This window comes from Tachypleus tridentatus, chromosome 4, assembly GCF_004210375.1.
Source record: "Tachypleus tridentatus isolate NWPU-2018 chromosome 4, ASM421037v1, whole genome shotgun sequence".
Classification (NCBI taxonomy): Eukaryota; Metazoa; Arthropoda; class Merostomata; order Xiphosura; family Limulidae; genus Tachypleus; species Tachypleus tridentatus.
The window spans coordinates 26,337,203-26,360,590 of NC_134828.1; the positions used below are offsets into that span (position 1 = coordinate 26,337,203).

The 23,388-nt window shown below is 34.4% G+C and overlaps 1 pseudogene across 1 annotated transcript in view; it reads left to right on the forward strand.

Moving 5' to 3' along the window:
* LOC143248084 (twitchin-like) overlaps window positions 1-23,388 on the forward strand; it is a 66,071-nt pseudogene that overhangs the window by 24,856 nt on the left and 17,827 nt on the right. The window contains exons 19-31 of the transcript XR_013026800.1: window positions 325-528; window positions 940-1,081; window positions 2,315-2,514; window positions 3,301-3,453; window positions 4,547-4,592; window positions 4,877-4,957; window positions 5,716-5,821; window positions 14,960-15,077; window positions 16,219-16,391; window positions 19,260-19,305; window positions 19,735-19,882; window positions 20,642-20,819; window positions 21,169-21,617. The product of XR_013026800.1 is annotated as a twitchin-like (transcript). The remainder of the gene's footprint in view (window positions 1-324; window positions 529-939; window positions 1,082-2,314; window positions 2,515-3,300; window positions 3,454-4,546; window positions 4,593-4,876; window positions 4,958-5,715; window positions 5,822-14,959; window positions 15,078-16,218; window positions 16,392-19,259; window positions 19,306-19,734; window positions 19,883-20,641; window positions 20,820-21,168; window positions 21,618-23,388) is intronic.

A 23,388-nucleotide genomic window follows, 5' to 3' on the forward strand; every position in this document is an offset into this window, starting at 1 on the left:
TCTCTTGTTACTTAGTGGTGCTTTTGGAGTGGTTCATAGATGTTTATATTTTATTTAACTTTCTCTTGTTACTTAGTGGTGCTTTTGGAGTGTTTCATAGATATTTATATTTTTATTTAACTTTCTCTTGTTACTTAGTGGTGCTTTTGGAGTGGTTCATAGATATTTATATTTTTATTTAACTTTCTCTTGTTACTTAGTGGTGCTTTTGGAGTGGTTCATAGATATTTATATTTTTATTTAACTTTCTCTTGTTACTTAGTGGTGCTTTTGGAGTGGTTCATAGATGTTTATATTTTCATTTAACTTTCTCTTGTTATTTAGTGGTGCTTTTGGAGTGGTTCATAGATGCAGAGAAAAGAAGACAGGAAATGTGTTTGCTTCAAAGTTCATTCCAATCACCCAGCCTGCAGAAAAGGCTGTTATAAAAAAAGAGATTGACATCATGAATCAACTTCATCATCCCAAACTAGTTAGACTTCATGATGCTTTTGAAGATGATGATGAAATGGTTCTCATCTATGAATTGTAAGCTCATCATTTATCAGTTAACAGTGTTCTTGACTTCTATAGGATATCTGTTGTTAGATAAGATAAAAAATATCCAGTTACTCAGAATAAAGTGTTGGCCTTGTCCTTCTTTTTTTTTTTCATGTACATTTATCTCTTCAAAGAGAGAATTTTTCATTTTAATGTCATTAAGTTTTATGTTACTCTGTTACAGAATTTATTCATGTTTCAATGTCAGATGTAATTTATTCACAAAGGAAACTTGACAGTACTTTGATATCACTCAGTTCTTTACATCATTTAGCTAATAAACTGGTTGGTCTTTGATATCAACGATGTCTTGATATTGTTTAGTTATAGAATCGAAGTTTCATTTCTTTATGTAACTTAGTCAGAGAGATACTATAACGTTTGTTTACCTTCACACAGTATGGCTGGTGGTGAATTGTTTGAAAAGGTAACAGTAGAGGATTACAACATGTCTGAGGCAGAGGTTATAAACTATATGCGACAAATATGTGATGGTGTGAAACACATGCATGAGAAAAACATTCTTCACTTAGATATCAAGGTAAGAACATTTATGAAATCTAGTTTCTGTCATACATCAGAAAATACTTGTGTAAGTAGTTAGGTTTTGGTGTGAAGACTGATAGATGTGTTTTATTTCAAGTACTTTGTTCATTTATTTAATAAGAATGGGCTTCAGATGATTATTATGGCAGGTTAATACTAAACATTACATTCAAGTTGTCAAAGAGTACACCAGGTGGACTTGCAGGAGAGCAGAGTGGATCAGCTGCTTCTTCCATTTTTTGTCTGCAGGATATAATACAAACACAACATTTACAATAATTGAGACAAACTTTATGTGGCTTCTCCCTCATTTTGGTTGCATGTCCCATCTATGGTTAGCGGATTACTTTGGATCAGTTGGTAAGGGGTTAACATAAGTCAACATATACATTTGTTTTTGTACATCAGTAGTTTTTAAAACCAACTGTGTATAATAGAATGTTGGTCAATAACTACTCTGTATTCTTCAGTTTATTATGGTAGTTAGTTAACTGTTAGAACATCGTTTTAAATTTTGATAAAAAGTGTTTTTAACAACTTAAAAATAACTAGAAAACTCAATTTGACTAACTTCTATATTAAAGTAAAAATAGAATAATACAGCAGTATTAACAGTATTATAATATAGCTAATGCTGCTTTGTTTTGCAAAGTATGTTGGTACTGACATTTACCTTTTATGCTGCTTTGGTTACAAAAATATATCAGTACTGACATTTAACTTATGCTGCTTTAGTTACAAAAATATATCAGTACTGACATTTAACTTTTATGCTACTTTGGTTCACAAAAATATATCAGTACTGACATTTAAATTTAACATTTATGCTACTTTGGTTTGCAAAAATATATCAGTACTGACATTTAAATTTAACATTTATGCTACTTTGGTTTGCAAAAATATATCAGTACTGACATTTAACTTTTATGCTACTTTGTTTACAAGAATATATCAGTACTGACATTTAACTTTTATGCTACTTTGTTTACAAAAATATATCAGTACTGACAGTTAACTTTTATGCTACTTTGTTTACAAAAATGTATCAGTACTGACAGTTAACTTTTGTGCTACTTTTTTCCTTTTTTTTTACAAACATATTGGTACCAACATTTAACTTTTATGCTGCTTTGCTTCATAAAGCTGACACTACTGATGTTTAACTTTTATGCTGCTTTGTTTCACAAAGAGTAGGTCAGTAATAGTGACACTTTTATGGGTTTTATAGCCAGAAAACATAATGTGTCAAACTCAGAACAGCACAGATATCAAACTGGTTGATTTTGGTCTTGCCACAAAGCTGGAACCTAATGAAGTTGTGAAAATCTCAACAGGCACAGCAGAGTTTGCTGCCCCTGAAATTGTAGACAGAGAACCCATTGGGTTTTACACAGATATGTGGGCAGTGGGAGTCCTGGCTTATGTCCTGTAAGTAGCTAAAATAATTCTTAATAAAAAAAATAAAATTATTTCCATGGTCGTAGGAACCTGGTCTGTTGTTGAAATGTGAAGTACACCCTCTTGTGGGTTAGAGATTTCACAGACACATGAATGTCACACATGTATCTCTAGCCAAGATAATAATGTACTATTGTTAGGTCTAAAATGTCAAGAAGACAAGATTAATGATAGAAATGTGTACCTTTCAACTGAGCAGAACTACGTTATCACCACTTTTAAGCAACATGTTTAGCTAATGTACAACTAGTAAGACTACAAATGCTCTAGAATATAATTTTTTCTTTAATGAAAGTAATTTTACTCTATCTTTCTGGTTATAAACATCTGAAAATAAAGTCATGCTAGAAGTCACTAACCAGTACTTGTGTACTTCATTGTACACACACAAAAAGTCATGCTAGAAGTCACTAACCAGTACTTGTGTACTTCATTGTACACACACAAAAAGTCATGCTAGAAGTCACTAACCAGTACTTGTGTACTTTATTGTACACACACAAAAAGTCATGCTAGAAGTCACTAACCAGTACTTGTGTACTTCATTGTACACACACAAAAAGTCATGCTAGAAGTCACTAACCAGTACTTGTGTACTTCATTGTACACACACAAAATGTCATGCTAGAAGTCACTAACCAGTACTTGTGTACTTCATTGTACACACACAAAATGTCAGGTAACTAGATATCAAAAAATTACAATATTTGTCTTCAGTTCATTATTATTAGAAATACTAACTAACTTTACTTGCAGGTTGAGTGGCTTGTCCCCCTTTGCTGGTGACACAGATATCGATACTTTGAAGAACGTAAGAGCATGTGATTGGGATTTTGATGATGAAGGGTTTGAGAATGTCTCGGTACAAGCAAAGGATTTCATTCGAAGACTGTTGAATAGAAAAAAAGAGTAAGAAAAAATAGTGATACTCAAGTATTTATGAGCATACTGATATGTCAGTGACATAGAAAGGCTGTTTTTAGCTATAAGCTGCCCCCTCAAGTGTTGCATTATTTTTGTGCAACAAATATATATAACACTTTGCTTATGTTTTATACAGCCAGTTGTTTGAGTTATACATAAATACTTCTGCTAAGTCATATAAATATTTCTTCCAAACTAATTCTGTATTATCTTGAGGTGAAGGTATCAACATTATAGAGAAAACTTTAAATTTATTAATTGAATGCTAGGAAACAACAGTATTTAATAGGAACTTCATTCTGCTTTTTAGAGTAGTGTAAAAGTGTTATAGAGTATTCAATTGTTGAATGGGATCTTGTGTGTTATTTGGTAAAAATAATGTCAAGTTCTGTCCACCATATGATAAAGAATTAACTTCTTTGATATGTATTTAAAGGCCTAATTTAATAAATAAAAGTTTATGCTGAAACTCTGTAACTAATATAAGCCTAACTTCACATATAATGTTGCAACAGAGATTCTGACATTAATGGTACTAATCTTAAAGTTCTTACATATATTTTATTATTAGATATTATTTATGTATATAATAAAATTACTTGACCCAGCTAATTCACAGATGAACAAACTCACAAAACACATTTTCTGATACTGGCTTGAATTCTCATTACTTCACTTATGTAATTTTCACATTTATAGTGTTTGCTTTTTACTACTACATGAATTTTCCAGATCATAGCATCATGTGCTTTCTATCAAACATCTAAATTAAAACCTTGAATATAAAGTTTGTAACTGTGTTATTCTTTGTTTCTGATAACATTTTAACTAAAACGCAGTAAATAAGATATTGTATCTTTAATATTATGATTAAATGTAAATTTATGTTTTAATTTTAAAGTACATACCTTTGTGCACTTTAGATTTCATAGTTCTTTTAATATTGTCATAATAATTACATTTTTGAGTGACTGTATCTGTTATTAAAGTTACTACATTCAAAATCACCATCTCGTTGATGAAGGCATTGTGTTTTCTTGCACCTTAGCTAATGTTTCAATACAAATTCTGTCTACAGAAAACGAATGACAAGCCATGACTGCTTAGAGCATCCTTGGTTGAAGGTGAGAAACTTTCATGGTGTACTTTATACTGTAGTTGTTTCAGTTGTTACTGGAGAATTCTCTTTATGTGGAATAATAATGTGTTTTTGTGGAGTGAATGCTTTTCAGCTTACAGGTTTCATCAGGGGCTAAATATAATGTAGAGCTAAAGTATCATAATTTCCATGTTTGTGAACACATTTTGGATTGTTTTAAATATGCCACACACAACAAGAAAGATCACGTCTTTATGAATGATTTATTAATACAGTCTGGTAACAGTAAACATTTGTTTTGTTTTGCAGGGTGATATCACAGAAGCTCCAACAACACAAATTCCTTCCATGAGATACATGGCTCTCAGAGATCAAATCCGAGAGAGATACGTAAGTAGTTACTTATCAAGGGTTTGATTGGAGAGCAAGGTCTTGTCAGTTGTTTGGTTGAAGTGTTAACCCTTTATCAATGGTTTGGTTAGAAGTGTGAACTCTTATCAGTGCATTGGTTGGGACATGGGTCAGTATTTATGAGAACATTAGTTTGGACACAAGTGCTTATCAGTAAGTCATTAGAGACATGAGAGTTTATCAGCAGTCTGGTTCAGATTGTCTACCAGTAGGTTGATTGAGATATGATTTCTTATCAATAGGTTGACTGTGACATGAGTGCTTATTATTGGGTTGGTTGAGACACGAGTGCTTATTATTGGGTTGGTTGAGACATGAGGACTTATTATTGGGTTGGTTGAGACATGAGGACTTATGAGAAGGTTTGTTGGAATGTGTGTTTATTAGCAGGCTGAATTAGATGGGACAAAGTACTTATCATCAGGTTGGTTAGATTGTCAGTGTCTGGTGGTAGTATATATATATATATAAATTAAAATCCAAAATACACTGAATTGAGTCAAATATGAATGTAAAAATTGACCTTATGAAAGTGTCGATTTGAATCCATTTTTGATTAAGTTAATAATCAGTTTACATAGGTTGACATTTAAAATTATCTAATTATTGTAAGAATTTTAAGCCTTCCAACAATGCATTGTAGGCAGTATATTCCTGATAATATCAATTATTTTACTTAGTACCAAGATACACAATACATATATCTAAGTTTTGGTAAGCTATATTTGTTTCTTTAGGGTGATTTCTGGGACTCATGTCTACTACCCTTTGGTCGTATTGCTAACTACAGCTCACTTAGAAAACTCCAAAAAGAGAAGCACAGGATTGAGGACTATTTTATTGGTATGCCTTTTCTTCAGATGTATATGTATCAGTATATCAGTTGTTTTGCAAATAAACATTACTTTATATCAGTGTCAATATTTAACAATAATTTTCTCTTTAATTAAACATCATTACTGTTAAGTCCCACCCTTATGTACACACACACACAGTGGATACATTGGTAAATTCTACCCTAAGGTACACATACACATTTGCTATATTGATAAGTTAGTTCTACATCTCGGTACACAGTTACTATTTTGGTAAGTCCTAACCTTATGTACACACTCTCTGCATAAGTAAGTCCTACTCTTAAGTAAACATTTGCTATAATGCTCCATTGTTTATGTGTCTTACATGTATTTTTAAAATAACAGTAATTGTAAGTCCAGTTTTAAGCTGTTTTCATTATTATCCATTAAGAAGTCTAATCATTAATTGTGAAAATTTGCTGCATGAGATATTCAATAATATACATTACCTCCTCATGTAAATAGTTGTTGTTGTTCAGTGCTGTGCCCTATATGCAAAAAGAATATTATTTTTTTCCATATCTTTGTATTAATTTCTCTCAATACATTTACTCTTTAGTATGTATTAGTGATATTTGTAACTTACTGAATTATCTCAAACTGAAATTGTTTTACACCAGTTACAAAACCTTTTTCTCTGCTTCTGCCAACAAAGCTGTCTTTGGTTATTCATTTTGCATTACGAATTTTGGTGTTACCACTTTGAAGGTTATGTGTTCTAGTGGCACAGACTTCAGGTTGAGGTACTCCGTGGGAAGATTTTTGGCTTTATTTTGTTGAATCCAATAAACTGACTTTCATTAGGCCTCCTTTCCAGTTTGTGGTCTTATACAATTGAACTACAGTCCATCAAACTTGGAAAGATAAGATTTTCTACTGTTATGGATTTTGAATAATTTCCTTGTTAATATTATTATATGTAGTTATTTGGGTTCCATAACATAAGTTTTGTTAGATTGGTTAATGCTTATTGTCAAGTTCAGTCTTACTTGAATATTTTCTCCTATGCCACTCGCTTAGGTTTACCATGGTTGTCTTTGTTGTTTTAAGATTACCTACAATTCATCTTATTAGTATACCAATAATTATTTTAATTATATTGTTTTTCTTCCATAAATCATGTGTAATACATATGTTATTGTTACTTCCTTAATCTTATACAATCATATCTATATAATTTTTGTTATTTCTCCTTTATTATCCTTCTTATTCAATTGGTTTGTGTAGAACCCTAAAAGCTGGGGTCCACAAAAACTTCTCCCAGTATTGTACCTACTTATTGTTTAGTTAAGTTTTAGAATATCCTTTGTTCAGTATTGTTAAATTAGGCTTATCAACTGTTTGTTAATTTCAGTTCACCTGTAGTTCTACTTCCAGGTTAATTGATCATTAAGCTAAATATATTGCTCTATTAGGCTTAATAAGTGTTTGTTAGTATCAATTTGCCTGTGGCTTTAATTACAGGTTAATCAATAGTTAGATTAAATATTTTTTCTTCAACATATAACGTTACATACATATGTTGGTTATGATACATATATTTATTTTATTACACAGTTTCTTACCATTTACACTATAATGACAGTTTCATTTTTATCTTTCTTTATAATATATACTTCCTACCATTCATTTTGTTTAATTTATAATTAATACTTCTTACCGTTAATTTTGTTTGTGAGGGCCCTTGGGGGCCAGGGTCTACCCTACCTATCATCATAATTCTTGCCTTCTTCCTATAACAGATGAATGCATTGTTAGTTGACATAGTTTATTTTTTAGCTATATTTTACCCCTTTAGTACTTCTATAGGTCAAGCCCTGCATGGCCAGGTGGTTAAGGCACTTGACTCGTAATCTGAGGGTCGCCGGTTCAAATACCTGTCATACCAAACATGCTTGCCTTTTCAGTTGTAGGGGTTATATAATGTCATGGTCAATCCCATTGTTCGTTGGTAAAAGAGTAGCCCAAGAGTTGGCAGTGGGTTGTGATGATTAGCTGCCTTCTCTCCTGATTTACACTGCTAAATTAGGGATGGCTAGTGCAGATGGCCCTCGTGTATCTTTGTGCGAAATTAAACAAATCTACAGTTCATGTTTATCTTCCATCTCCTTTCTTCAGTGGTAAACTTACAATTAGGTATTTTTGTGGGATTCCTCCTCTTTCTTCCCTCCATACTTCTGTTGTTTACTATCTACTACTAATATGGTTTTATGGTCACTTCTTTTTCTCCACTGGCTCGTTTTTTTGGGGGGGCTACTTTTAGACGTTTAGCATCACATGGAGTGTCTGTGATGTTATATTTAATTTATTAGTTGCTTTTTTGTTTTATTCTAAGATGTTATAATCTTTATTTATTTTATATGTTTGGTTTTTTCTCATCCTTTGCCTGTTTTACCAATAGGTATTCTTGATTTGTCTTGTTTCCTCAATGCTGATTTGGGGTTCTGGATAAATTGGTCCAACCTGAATCACATTTTAGGTTTTCCCTGTTTTAATATGTTGTCTTTGATCACATTTAGATATGCTATTTCTGCAAGATTGAGAATTCCCATTTTTATCCCTCATTTGATGAGGTACCAGTATCATTTCTTGACCTTTGGACTTGTTTTAGTTCCCTATGTCTTTTGTGGGGTAGTCTGCATTTTACCCAACTTCCACCTGTGGGGGACTCTACCAGCACTATTCATTGAATGTGTAGCTTTGGTTTGCTACTTTCATACAGAGGTAATACTACCATACTAGCCCAGCATGGCCAGGTGGGTTAAGGCATTCGAATCGTAATCTGAGGGTCGCAGGTTCAAATCCAGGTCGCACCAAACATGCTCGCTCTTTCAGCTGTGGGGGCATTATAATGTGATGGTCAATCCCACTATTTGTTGGTAAAAGAGTAACCCAAGAGTTGGCAGTAGGTGGTGATGACTAGCTTCCTTCCCTCTAGTCTTACACTGCAAAATTAGTGACAGCTAGTGCAGATAGCCCTCGAGTAGCTTTGCGCAAAATTCAAAAACAAAAACAAACAAACCTACCATACTTTTCTACACCTTTCGTAGTCAACGTTTGTAGTTGGATAAGGTTTTCCTCTTGCATGATTCAGTTTATTTTTAACACCTCATCATTTGAGACCATTTTTCTCTTCCAATGTATTTGAAAGTGTTTTTTGTTATCTGAACCATTACGTTGGGTTTTTCTCTTAATTTCTTCCTTCCACATTCATCTATGTACATTGATAGTTTAACATATCCCAAATGTCATATTTACCATTTCCTCCACCTGTTCTGGATTGTTTTATTTTTCTGATGCTCATTTCCAAAGGTAGGTGTGTGGCTTTATTAGTAGGAGGCTTCAGGATTATGGTCTCCAGTTGAAAACTATTATCTCCCTTACAACAGGTCACTTTCATCAATCCAAAGTACTTTAGTTAACACTTTTCTTCTCTGGAATGACTCATCCTGTCTCATTTTGACTTTTTTGGTGATTGTGGCTTATATTATTACCCAAGAGGACACTCCTTGTTTTCTTTGAAGAAAGCAGTGGATTTACGTGTTTTTTTTAATCCACACATTTGATCTACGTCTTTTAAAGGGTCATGCTACAGATATTTTGTTCTCATTGCTAATTGATTTTTCTGTCCTGACTCTTTCTTGTCAAGGAGTGACTTATTGATTCTCCAAATTTTTGGTGGCTTTGCCTCTTATGGTGCTTTCTTCCATGTTGAGTTTTTATCACTTCTCAGTTAGTTACCTCATTTGTTTTTGGTCTCTGGATCTTCATCCAGTTGCCCTGGCTCTCATTAAGTTTAGATTAGTTTATATGAGTTGTTTTCTTATTTTATCAGTCTTTTTTTCCAACCTTTTGTGTTCATGTCACTCTGATTCATATCTCTCTGATTGAGCTTTCCAGGCTGGCACTGTTTTGGTTTTTTGGCTGTTTTGAATCATTTTGTTTTGTGTGTTTTGGATCAATTTCATTATCTTAATTTTAGTGACTCATGTGGTATATTTGTTTTGACTTTTTCGTTTCTTACCATCTTGCACATATCTTCTCAGAGGGATTCAGATGACCTTCTTTGTACAGTACTTGTTATGGATTGTTTCATTGTTTTTAATGCTTCTTTTTGCTAAGTCCATTCCCCACATTTCATCCCTTTACTCCACTTCCTTGTCTGTAATTTTTTGCCTTTCTCTTTTACCCTTTTGGGTTTGGATTGTGATTGGATTGGCCTATTAATCCTTGTCTCCTACTTCCTATCATCACTTCCTGGTGTATTCACTCCAATCATGCGCCTTCTCTTTTTACTGTATGTCTGCTCTTCTATCTGTTGTAGGTACTTTGTATGTCAAGCATTGAAATGGTCTACTTCTCGTATGTTCATTTTCTGTTCTCTGTTTTGGGTAGATGTTTCTTATTGGGATACTGTCATCCACCTGTTGCTATCCTTTACTCTGTCATGAGACTGTGACTAGATAGGTCATCTTTTCTTGTATGTACTTCTTTTTCAGGGGAATTTCCCTCTTTTTATTTCCTTATCCTGCTCTATGACAAGTGGTGCCTGACCAGCTATTTTTTAACCATTCACATCCACACTGTATGCTGTGTTAACTTACATTTTATCATTTCATAGCCAAGCAGTGCACATTGTGGAAATAGGGAATTGCACAAGATTGCTTATAGGTTTATCCTCTCCATAGATTTGCTTTATAAGTTTACCCAACCTGATTGTACTCACTCATGAACTACATTAATGAAGCAGAAGAAGATAGCTGCCTATCCCTGCCATGCCTTGTATTGAATAGGTTGGTATGGTTTCCTTTTCAAGATAGGGTTTCTTGGTTACCTGTTGCACCATCTCAGGTGTTGTCATTCCTCTCCACTATGCTTTTCCCCATCTTTAACTTGTAAATTAATTTGAGAGTCCTTACCACTTCCAGTTCCAAGCCACTAGGGTGGTGGACTGTAGAGGCATTTTGCTGAACAGGTTAATGAGATATTAAAATGTAGAAATGATTGTAATACCATTCAGTTAAGAGTAAGGTGGTGGTGGTGACCTAATATCCTATACTATGTAGCAAAAACAAAAATGGAGTGAGCTGTCAAAATTGCATTTCACCTTTCAATTTGGATCTCTCATCCTGCTGCCAAATGGATGTCAGTTCCCAGTGGATTCCCCTTGAGGTAGATTCCTGTATGTGGTGAGAGGACCTCCCAGGGAAGAGGTTTTTTATTTTCAGTTTACCTCCTCTGGGATCTGAACATCTGCCCACATGTTTCCCATGTGTGGCCACCTGAAAAGGGGAGGAGAGTATCCTTGTGGTTGATGGGTTCAATCCCAACATACCAATTTGGTCTTGAATTCCTGTAGATGGGTGGCCTTGTGATCATAATTCCTGGGTCAATTGACTGGTCCTGTCAGGCTAGGATCATCTTTGTACCTGTGTTGAACATTCTCAGTGGATGCTGTGGACATTGTATCTACTGCTGGTGTTTGGTTTAGTGCTTACAAATCCCTGGTGTTACTGCTGTGTGTTTGTTTGGCATTGTAGTATGTCCCCTTGCAGGACTCCATGGTGGGTGAGCTCAATGGGCACTGAATCTTCCTCTCTTTATTATGGATACTCCAATCCTTGAAAAAATGTAAAAAAAAACAAACCAAAATCTTATAAGTAAATGACTACTCAGAGATAACTCTGTTACACAGTCACCACCACCCTGTATGTTAATTTTTAATCCTTCATTCTTTATCTGACAACTCCCTATGATAAATGTTTCCCTTTTTCATTTTTCAAAGGGATTAGCTGAGCTTGCTGGGACATCTTGGTGGAAATGTCTACACCAAAAGACACTAAACTCTTCCTGAATTCTAAGGCACTCTGGGGATATACCCATTGATGTTATACCCCATACTACTCTAAATTCCTCTCTAGGCATGATTGTTGAGAGGGATTTAAAGAACTTCACTGAGTAAGAGATCCTCACTGATTTCTCCAGCCAAGACATTTCTGCTGTGCATTGTATCTCCATTCACAAAGATGGAATTACGCTGCCAACCAGTGTATTAATTTTGACGTTTACATTGCCATGTCAATCTTCCTCAGTCAAAGCAGGTTATCTGAACTGTCAGGTGTTCCCATTGCCAGTGGTTTGGTCATTCGAAGGCATCATGTCATGCTTTCTGTGATGTGAGCTTGTTGGGGTGGCAGAAATTATGATGCCTATGAGTGCAAACTGGGCCCTCACTGTGTTAATTGTAGTGGTTCTCACCCCTATTACTTTCGTTCTTGCTCTAGGTGGGTGGAAAAGAAAGAGGTACAGCATTTAAAAAACAGTTTACAACATTTCTTACCCAGAGGATTAGAAGTTATTGTTCCCAACCCCATCTCAGACATATGCTACTGCAATATGTGCCAGTGCTACAGTGAGAGTGCAGACTGATCTTTCTGTGCTTGTGACAGAGTTTTCCTTCAATGATATGAGGGGTCTTTTTCTCCTCTTTAGATAAGTGAGTTGACAAGTCAATATCTACTCCTGTTTCTGTCCCCCCATTTTCCTTCCAGCAACTGTCCGTGTCTACCTCTGGTATCTGCTTGGGTCTACCTTCTTTGGCTCCAGGTAGAGTATAGAATGATTATTCATTCATGCTCTCAGTCACTGGAATCTATGTCTGCCAATAGGGACCTGTCCTCTCGACCCATGGCATGATCCATGGAGGTCAACAGGCCTCCTTTTAGTAAAGACAAATGACATGTTTGTAAATGGAAGGGTTATCCACTCAGTTCTCCTCCACCTAAGGAAAAATGTTCACTTTGATAAAGTAGAACAGCCAAGGTTTTCATTCTAATCTGTATGACAGTAAGGCCTTGATTGATTCTTATCATCATGTGTGTCTCTCCTTATGGGAAACATTTCTAATCCTGAGCTCTGTCTCAGTGATGCTGTTCTTCCTGTGGTCACTGAGGCAAAATTCTTGGGGCTTATCTTTGACCATGAGCTGACTTTCATTTCTCACATCAAGCAGCTATGTGTCAAGTGTGTGAGGGCACTGAACATTCACTGTGTCCTCTTTTCTACCTCTTGGGTGATGGATCAGTGTTCTATGCTCTGGATCTATCATGTCCTTATTTGCTACAAACTGGATTATGGGTCTCTGATCTATGGTTCTGCCAGGATCTTGGCCTTGAAGATGCTGGGCCACATTTACCATCTGGGGTTTCAGCTCTTCATGGGAGTTTTCTGCACTTCTCCAGTCTAGAGTTTGGATGCTGACTCCCACGAACCTCCTCTTCACCTCCACCATTTGCAACTTTCTTTGCAATATGCCATTAAACTTTGATCCTTACCACAGCATCTCTCCTGGGGTTGTGTCTTCCTTCCTTATTGGGCTATGCTTTTTTGGAATAGAAGGTCTCTAATTCTTCCTTTTGGCCTTTGTATCCAGGTTCAGCTTTTTTTTTTGGGTGTGTCATTGGATGTCTTTACTGTCTCCACTGATCAACCCATTCCACCATATCTTATTACCATCCCCACCTGTGACCTTTCTTTGAGTCATCTATAGAAGGCAGATACTTCCGATTGGAAGTACCATTTTCTCTTTGCCAAGCATCTTTCAAACCATTCTTCCATTCCTGTTTTTGGGATCTGCTATGGTTTATTGTGTCTCAGTAGCTGCTCACAGGATCCCCTCCACAGTTTCTGTGTTGACTGCCAAGTTGTATGCTATTTCTCTTGCCCTAGATCATGTAGAAGCTATGCAATATACAGATTACATGTTTTACACTGACCTGGTCTTGGAATCATTTAGATTAGTTCTCACACTGTTCTTGTCAATATTCAACAACAGTGACTGGCCCACTTTTCTTTATCTTCTATTTGTATCCAGTTTTTTGGATGCCTTGCTATGTTGGTATTCATAGGAATGAGTTTGCTGAAACTGCAACTAAGTTGAATTAATGGCAGTATGATCATCAGCCAACTCCCACATGGATGTTGGTTCCCCCTGGTATAGGTTTTGGATGTAACATACCATCTAAGGTCCATCACACCATAGCTGCTCTACACCTGGAGGTACATCCTTTTATTCTTACTCACTTTTGTATTTTCTGGGATAGAGTTTCATAAATATATTGTTCAGATCTCTATTGTGCATAAGTTCTCTCTTATTTCGATGTGCTCCTCTATTTTTCCACTCATATATGCAACATCTTTCTATGATGATTGAAAAGTATACATGGTTCGGAAGTTGTGTGGTTTCCCACATCAGATCTTCAATTCTGATGATCTCTCCTTTCGGGGTGTTCTTCTGACACTTTTATAAGATGCTTCTTTCTTTCCCTCACACTGGTCTCTCCACGTATTCAGTGAGGAATTCTAACTGTTTATGGGAATAGAGGTAATGTAACATATTGGAAGTTATAATTTTCCTTTACTGAAAATCTTTTTCTGATAGGTACTTACCACTTCCCAGCCATCTTCTCCAATGTAAACTGGTGCTTCTGTTTTCTGCCAAAACTCAATGTTGAATTGAGAGAGGAGTCACATGCACCAGAAGAGTACATTGTACTCAATTTGGTGGAAGATTGTTATATGATAATTTACATGAAAAACACATTGTAATTAGTCAATTCCAATTGAGTGGGAGATTAAAAGCTTGTGGCATGCATAAACATTTTTTGTATATAGAGGGCAGCACTGAACTATAGCTATTTATGTGACTAGAAGTAAGTACTTATCAGACATAATTTTCAGTATCAGAAATTTATAACTTTTAGCAAAACTTGAAAATTAATTTACCATCTGTATTATGAGATTCAGAGTTGTGGTTGATTGAAGTATCTACATCAGAGTGAGGCTTCTGTGAGGGTACTACTTGATTTGAAACACATTGGTCCTCTATCTGTATTACATACTTATGTGTTGTTTACATTAGTTATAAATAGCAATGGAATGAGCAAACTATTCTGTGGCAACTAAAAGTGTTTGATAATGTGATGATTTATGTGCTTGTGATTTGTGTGTTGAAGTAAACTTTAAACTGCCTGATTGTTTTTAATATTACTGAACATGTTGTAATGTGTACAACATTGCTCTTGATAAATATTTATGTAAACCACAATTTGGTGACTCATTTCAGATTGGCGACAAGCAGCTCCTAGGTTTGTGATTAAACCTCAAAGCACGTTTGCCTTTGAAGGTCAGTCTGCCAAGTTCTATTGCCGGGTAATTGCTGCAGCACCAGCAACTGTCACGTGGTAAGAAATCATTCTTAAGAGTAAGACTAACATCAGTATTTGTAATTAAATAACAAAAATGGATGATCTGGAGTGACATCTTAACAAGCAAAATGAAAATTATAACAGGTTTTGAGTAAAATGTATGGAAAGATTATTACTTTATTTATTTGTCTTTTTACATTTCCTTTGTTTACTTAAAATAAATAGTCGGTTATTCCTTACCTAACCAATAATTCAGCTCTGGAACCACAAAACTCATCCAGGGCAGATCAAGATTCTTAAAGAAAGTGTTTCTCTGGTACCAAATCTGGACTACACCACTAGAAGTAAAGTAAATATGAGGAACAGTACATAGTTACTACAGTATGTATTACAGGTACTGTGATGTAGTCCTAGATAAGAAGTGCCTAAGTGGCAGCTCATCTGGATAACACCACTAGAAGTAAAGTAAATATGAGAAACAGTACATAGTTACTACAGTATGTATTACAGGTACTGTGATGTAGTCCTAGATAAGAAGTGCCTAAGTGGCAGCTCATCTGGATAACACCACTAGAAGTAAAGTAAATATGAGAAACAGTACATAGTTGCTACAGTATGTATTACAGGTACTGTGATGTAGACCTAGATAAGAAGTGCCTAAGTGGCAGCTCATCTGGACTACACCACTAGAAGTAAAGTAAATATGAGAAACAGTACATAGTTACTACAGTATGTATTACAGGTACTGTGATGTAGACCTAGATAAGAAGTGCCTAAGTGGCAGCTCATCTGGATAACACCACTAGAAGTAAAGTAAATATGAGAAACAGTACTTTGTTACTAAGTATGTCTCACAGATACTGTGATGTAGACCTAGATAAGAAGTGCCTAGGTGGCAGCTCATCTGGACTACACCACTAGAAGTAAAGTAAATATGAGAAACAGTACATAGTTACTACAGTATGTATTACAGGTACTGTGATGTAGTCCTAGATAAGAAGTGCCTAGGTGGCAGCTCATCTGGACTACACCACTAGAAGTAAAGTAAATATGAGAAACAGTACATAGTTACTACAGTATGTATTACAGGTACTGTGATGTAGTCCTAGATAAGAAGTGCCTAGGTGGCAGCTCATCTGGATAACACCACTAGAAGTAAAGTAAATATGTATTACAGGTACCATTATAGTACTGAACTGAAGCAGAGTGTGAAATTCATGAAGAGATATGAAGAAAATGACTATTACTTCATCATCAACAGATGTAAGGTGGATGATAAAGGGGAATACATTATTAGAGCTGAGAATCACTATGGTTTTAGAGAAGAACCAGTTTTTCTCAATGTACAGGGTAAGTGTTATAGCTTTATTAATCTGTTTTTGATTATTTGTAGTCTTATGTTCCCATGACAACTTCTCTAATAATCACAACAGGACTTCTTCATTTAAAATGTCATCATTCACATGGTTTTAAATACAAGAACATTGATGTAAATGTCAGGTAAAGACTGTTGAAACCTGTTGGATAAGGGACTATTTGTAAAGATAGCCTGGAATAATTTTGTTGTAATCAGAATAATAATTTGTTTTCATGTTATATCTACCAGTAATATATGACTTATATAATACTATTAACTTTCATTATGTAACACTTAGATAGGCTTTTACTGAATCATTTCATAAGTGTAACTGCATAACTGGAAATAATTATGGAAATGGACAGTGTAAAGGATATAAAAAGCCAAGAGAATGTATATGCCACACCTCCTATAATGTAAGAATCAACTGCACTAGGGTACAGTTATTTGTTGATATTTTACACTATGACTTGTTGTCATCCAATGAATCAGAAATTTCTATACCAGTATGAAGATTACAAAAGTACATACAATAATACTACATTCAGTAGTGGTTATAGCAATATGAATCTAGTTGTTGCTTCAAGGTTTAACACCTTAGTTTTGGCTGTTTGAGGACACACACTGCAAACAAAAGATGTTAGCAAGATTTCTGTAGATGCTGTAATACATGTGAGTGGATCAGATGGTTGGAAGTTATGAAGATGCTGTTTGAATAAAAATAACAAACTTATAATTATTTTAAAGCTTGTAAGGCATCATATTGTAATAAATGTATAAAATATACAATCTGTAATGACGAGAAAACCCACTTCTAGAGAAAATTATGTGTGTAAAAAAACGGCTGGTATGGATAGTGCTTTCTATACCCATACCAGCCATTTTTACATGTATAAAATATACAGTATTTTCATTCTGAGTTAACTCTTAAAATAATTACGTTACAGTTTTATATTTGTTTATGGAAAAGTCATGGAAAATTGTCAGGTTCTTGTTGTGGGAACTTTCAGATGTGTACTTCTAAAGAGGATATGTGGATGTGACACTATGAATACTAGAAATAATTAAGATCGAAAATGTTATAATTCAAGTGCTACCGAGTGTCTCAGGGTATATTTTTTACAAGGTGGACAGTGGTCAGTGGTCAAGTACAGGTCTTGCTAAAGGTTTTGCCACAAGTGTAGATGTGAATGCTACCTCAAGAACATAAATATATATATTAACTGTTTGTAAACAGTTTTTAAGATTAGGAACCACAAAATTCAGTATCACATAAGATCATAAACAGTGGAATGAGCAGAGCTTGAGATATGTGCCCATTACAGATGAAACCAAGTTTGAATTGTTTGGCAACAGACAATAGTTTCTTGTACAGCAAAGGGTAGAATTGTTTCATAGTCACGTTATGACATCTACAGGTCAAAATCGACAGAGAATCAGAATAAGTTTAGGGCTTAGTTGTAGTGAACAGTATCAGTGATCTACACAAACTGAAGGCTCTGTGACTTCTGACAAGTTTAGGTAGATTGTAATACATTGATCAATTATCTGAGGAACATGAACCATCAAGACAGTAATCCAAACGTACAACAGATGGAATAATATGTGAAATGTAAGAGACTGAAGAAACATTTGCAACCATAGCATGGCCTGCACAAAGTTCTGGAAATTCTTGAGCCTTTATGGACACATGTGGAGAGTAGTATAAGACACTTAGAACAGTATTAACGATTATACATTGATTAACAGTATGGCAGGATGAAATAAGAGGTAATACTTTGTGTAAATCAAAGAGCGTATGTAAAAACTACTAGTGCTTTGTATAACTTATTTCCTGTGATATTGTTTTGTGCCATTAAAATAATTCACATTCTAGTTGCTGTTACTCATTGTTTGTGACTTCTGTATGTGAATCACACGTATGCTTCCATAATTATTTCCATTACTTTGTGTTCTTACCACCACCATGTTAATTTTCAAACTCGAATAAGTAGACTCATTCTGAAGAAATATGTTTTTAATCATAACTTTAAAAATGTTCTTTTCAACTATCTTGTTACTATTATTATAAAATATTTTTAACCATGTCTCTCAAAATTCCTTCTTTCACTGTATTAGTATTATTTTATCAATGTACGTACATAAGATATCGTCAGAAGTGCCTTCCACTGGTTTTGGAAATGACACTAGTGTTAAAGTTATCATCCAACCGTTTCTCTGAAGTCTTTTTTTTTTCCTAGTTTTTCTTCAAAGGAAATCCCTAACTTTCTTGTATTTCTGTAAATATTTTATTCCATCTGTCTAACCAGACTTCTTTAATTAGACATTTATCATTGATTTAGTACACCAGTTAGACTTGTTATCATTTTAGAAACATGTATCTCTTAAATTCAAAGCAATGCAATTTTTATGCATTTCAGAAATCTCTTCCATATCACCTATAAACTAATATTCCCAATTCACTAATAATAAACCTTATTCATGGCATTAAAATTTTATTTCTGAAATTTTGGAACTAATGTTTATTATCATTTTATCTCAGCTTATAGCCAACAAGACACTGCACCCTTTACACACAATATGCATGTGCTTAGGAATCTCTCCTCATGGAAAACTTTCAAACTGAAATGAAAACAACAGAAAGTCATAATCAGACAGCTCTTCTTTAAATAACCGATGTCAGATAAACGGTTGAGGGGGGGGGGGGAACATGCGGGTATTACCAAGATGAACAAAAGAATTGAAAGTGTTGACATTCAACAATTACCATTTCCATAAACAACTTTAACTTGTTATGTCACATCTGTTGGGAAACATAAATTCAGTTCAAGCTATTTGATTCATTAACTTCTTTCTTATAGCAATTCCAAAAGAAATTCCAAAGGTTAAGCTTGAAGAGCCTGTAAGGTAAGTTCACCAGTGTCATAGCTAATTGATAACTGATAGCTCTACAGTGAATCATTAAGTTAATGTTTCAAAAAAAATTAAAATGTTTAAAGTGTGAGAAAAATTTTAAAAAATAAAATAAAGATTAAAAATGTATATAATTTACAGAATTTTATCTTTTCTGACTCAGGTTTTGTTTGGTTAGTTTAAAAATACATACATATAAGGATGTAAAAGGGTTTTGTCTTGGTTATCAGTTGAACACAAATTGAAATGATGGCCTATATTTTGTTCAGAAATAGATGTTCTTTAGAAACGTTGCAACTACAGGATTAAATATCACACAAATGAATGTTTTCTATCTTCCTCTATAGTGAAAGAGACTATATTTTATAAATATTGCACACTTTATCATAAAGATAACTACAAAGATTGTTTGTTATGATGCAGGCGACGAAGGGAAGAACCTGAACTTAAACTGTGGGAAGAGGTTCCAGACAGTGCACCGTACTTTACTTTCCTGCTACGTCCACGGCTCATTCAGTCTGGAATTGGTGTCAAGCTTTTATGTTGTGTTTCAGGCCAACCCATTCCAGAGGTAGTATTGTACTTTCAGTGTTTGTATTATACAATATACAATAGCAGCTGCGTTATTTTATACTTATATATAACTCTTTTATAGTTATATTGTACTTAACTTTAGTTATTTATCCTTGTTTAAGTTCTGTTAATTTTAAAGTTAGATTTAAGACTGTGCTACTGTTATTGTACTTTTTTACTTACTGCACATTCTAAGCCTTTCATTGTCTAAGTTCTGTTTATTTTAAACTTAGAGTCACGACTTAGTTCTTTGTTATTGTATTTGTTAATTAATGGTTGTGTCAAAACATTTTGTTCTGCGAGTCTGTTTCCTGTTGATATTAGAATTGAGACTAAGTTGTGTATTATTAAACATTTTACTTGTTAGTAAATGTTCTAAAGCATTTCAGTCAGTGAGTTCTGTTTTCTGTTGAACTTACAGTCATGACTTAGGTGTGTCTCATTGTGCTTACTAGTTACTATTTTATTTAGCTATTTTTGTTTCATAAGTTCTGTTTAAAGATACATAGATAATTGTAAAGTAGCAGTAAAACTTGGAACGTTTATAATATGATACAAATACTAACCTTTCTTATCTATGTTTATCATTAATTATACTGTTTTATTTTATTTATCTCTGAAGTTATAGTGAGAGACATGATATTCAGTTGTAATGGTAGGAAGTTTCAAAAGATGCTTGAAGAACTCTGTTATTGTTGACCTAAACCCATATGTTAGGTTAAAATTAGTTGAGAGTCAGTATTTGGAATCTTATTAGGTGAAATGGTACAAGAACAACCAGGAACTTAACAGATACGATTATAATATGAGTTATGCCGATTCTGTTGCCATTCTGGAAATCCTTTCATGTGCAATAGACAATGCTGGCAAATACACTTGTCGTGCCATTAACTGTCTTGGAGAGGATGAAACATCTTGCTTTGTTATTGTTCAAGGTGAGAAAATTGTAGTGCACAGTTTTATAGAACCAAAATGTTGATCTTTAATGTTACAATAAATATTTATGTTCTTTATATAACAGCTTAATGCTAGAACACAGTTAATAAGAAATGACATCAATTAGTAACAACTTTACTTATGAAGGAAGTATCACACTCCATATCATTTATGTCTTTATGAATAATGAACTTTGAGTGACTTTTATATGTGTAACAACTGTCATGCTGCATATCATTTCTGTGTGTGTAAGAACTGACAAATTTTGTAACAGTTGTACTTTTGTGAGAATTGGTATAATGTTGCTGAAGATTTTCCTTTTTCTACATGGTGTTACGTCTCTCACAGATCGACGAGGGCCAGCAGCAGCACATCCTACTGTGGTGGTGTCTCCTAGGTCAGTGACTCCTAGATTACCTACTCCCACCAAGACGTTCTTTTCTTCTTCTGTTAGTGACACCTATAAGCGAGACTACAAACATGATTATTCTCATGAAATTGGTTCCTCCCATCTCACCAGTCGTTCTTCGATTATTCCCAGAAATATTCTTCATCAGTTAAGACCTCCTCTTATGAGACAGTCTCCTCTAAAAGCAAGTTGTCATCTCAGTCCTACAGCTCATCAAAATCTAGGAGTACATCTGTCAGTAGATCAGCTCATTTATTAACAGCAACATCATCCAAGCAGTCCACTAGCTCAGAGTCTTTACTGTCTCCAAAACATGCCATGAAGCCGTATGGAAAAAAAGGAAGCACTAGTCCTCAGCGTTCTCGAACGGCCACAAAGGAGTTAGAGAGTAAGTTTACTTCTGGTTATGTGAAAAAAGTGGAGAAAACTGATTTTCTTCAGAAAATGTTAAAAATCAGTATCTTTATTACTGCAACTGATTGTAGTAAATCTACTTCCTTTAAAAGGTGAAAATTACCAAGTTCGGTAATGTAATTTTAATAAATTGTCTGACTTGTATAGTTTTTCATTTACTACAAACACCACATGTAAAATAAATACAAAGTTGACTTCTTATCCATGAGAATCTTTAAACACAAGTGTTTACAATGCAAGTAATTTGGTAAATTTGTGTAATGGTTAATCCAGCTCTAGTTACTACACCATACATGATATGGTAAACTTTATTTTACAATCAAGCTCTAGTTACCACACCTAACTACTATTTCTACATGATATGGTAAACTTTATTTTACAATCAAGCTCTAGTTACCACACCTAACTACTATTTCTACATGATATGGTAAACTTTATTTTATGATCAAGCTCTAGTTACTACACCTCACTACACTCTACATGATATGGTAAACTTTATTTTATGATCAAGCTCAGTTACTACACCTCACTACACTCTACATGATATGGTAAACTTTATTTTATGATCAAGCTCTAGTTACTACACCTCACTACACTCTACACAATATGGTAAACTTTATTTTATGATCAAGCTCTAGTTACTACACCTCAGTACATTCTACATGATATGGTAAACTTTATTTTATGATCAAGCTCTAGTTACTACACCTCACTACACTCTACACAATATGGTAAACTTTATTTTATGATCAAGCTCTAGTTACTACACCTCAGTACATTCTACATGATATGGTAAACTTTATTTTATGATCAAGCTCTAGTTACTACACCTCACTACACTCTACACGATATGGTAAACTTTATTTTGTGATCAAGCTCTAGTTACTACACCTCATTACACTCTACATGATATGGTAAACTTTATTTTGTGATCAAGCTCTAGTTACTACACCTCACTACACTCTACATGATATGGTAAACTTTATTTTGTGATCAAGCTCTAGTTATTACACGTCACTACACTCTACACGATATGGTAAACTTTATTTTATTATCAAGCTCTAGTTATTACACCTCACTACACTCTACATGATATGGTAAACTTTATTTTATGATCAAGCTCTAGTTACCACACACGATATTTCTTCCTGATGAAATTTTAAGTTGAATGGACAGCAGCTGCCTGGTGTAGAAACACAAGCATAGAGGACAGTGTTTCAAAACTAGTTGGCCTTTCTTCTTTAAGTCAGTGTGTGTATGGTGTTGTCTGTCTTGAGAGTGTTCTGGTGGATTATGGAGAAGACAGACTACACAATGCACACACTGACCTGAAGGCAGAAGCCTTTTGAAATGTTCTCTTCAATTGTATTTCTACAATAGGCAGTCGCTGTGCATTCAGCTCAGTTTATTATGAATACTCTGTCTTAACAATCTGTCAATAAAACAATAAACCTTATTTGTTGATCCAACTCTATCCTACCACATTTCCATACACTCTGTATGATATGATAAACTATTTGGCTCAATAGCTCAACACATTTCAATATACTCCCTTCTTCTGGCATTGTTTCTTTATGATTTTGTTCTTTCTTTAACTATATGGCTTCTTTCCTATTTTGGAATGCTGCTATTTGTTTACTATACACTTCTAATAGACTTGTGGTTAGACCTTTTCCTTCACTTGTCCCTTTTTTTTTGGGGGGGGGGTTCTCCTGTATGTTTAGCATCACATGGGGTATTTGTCA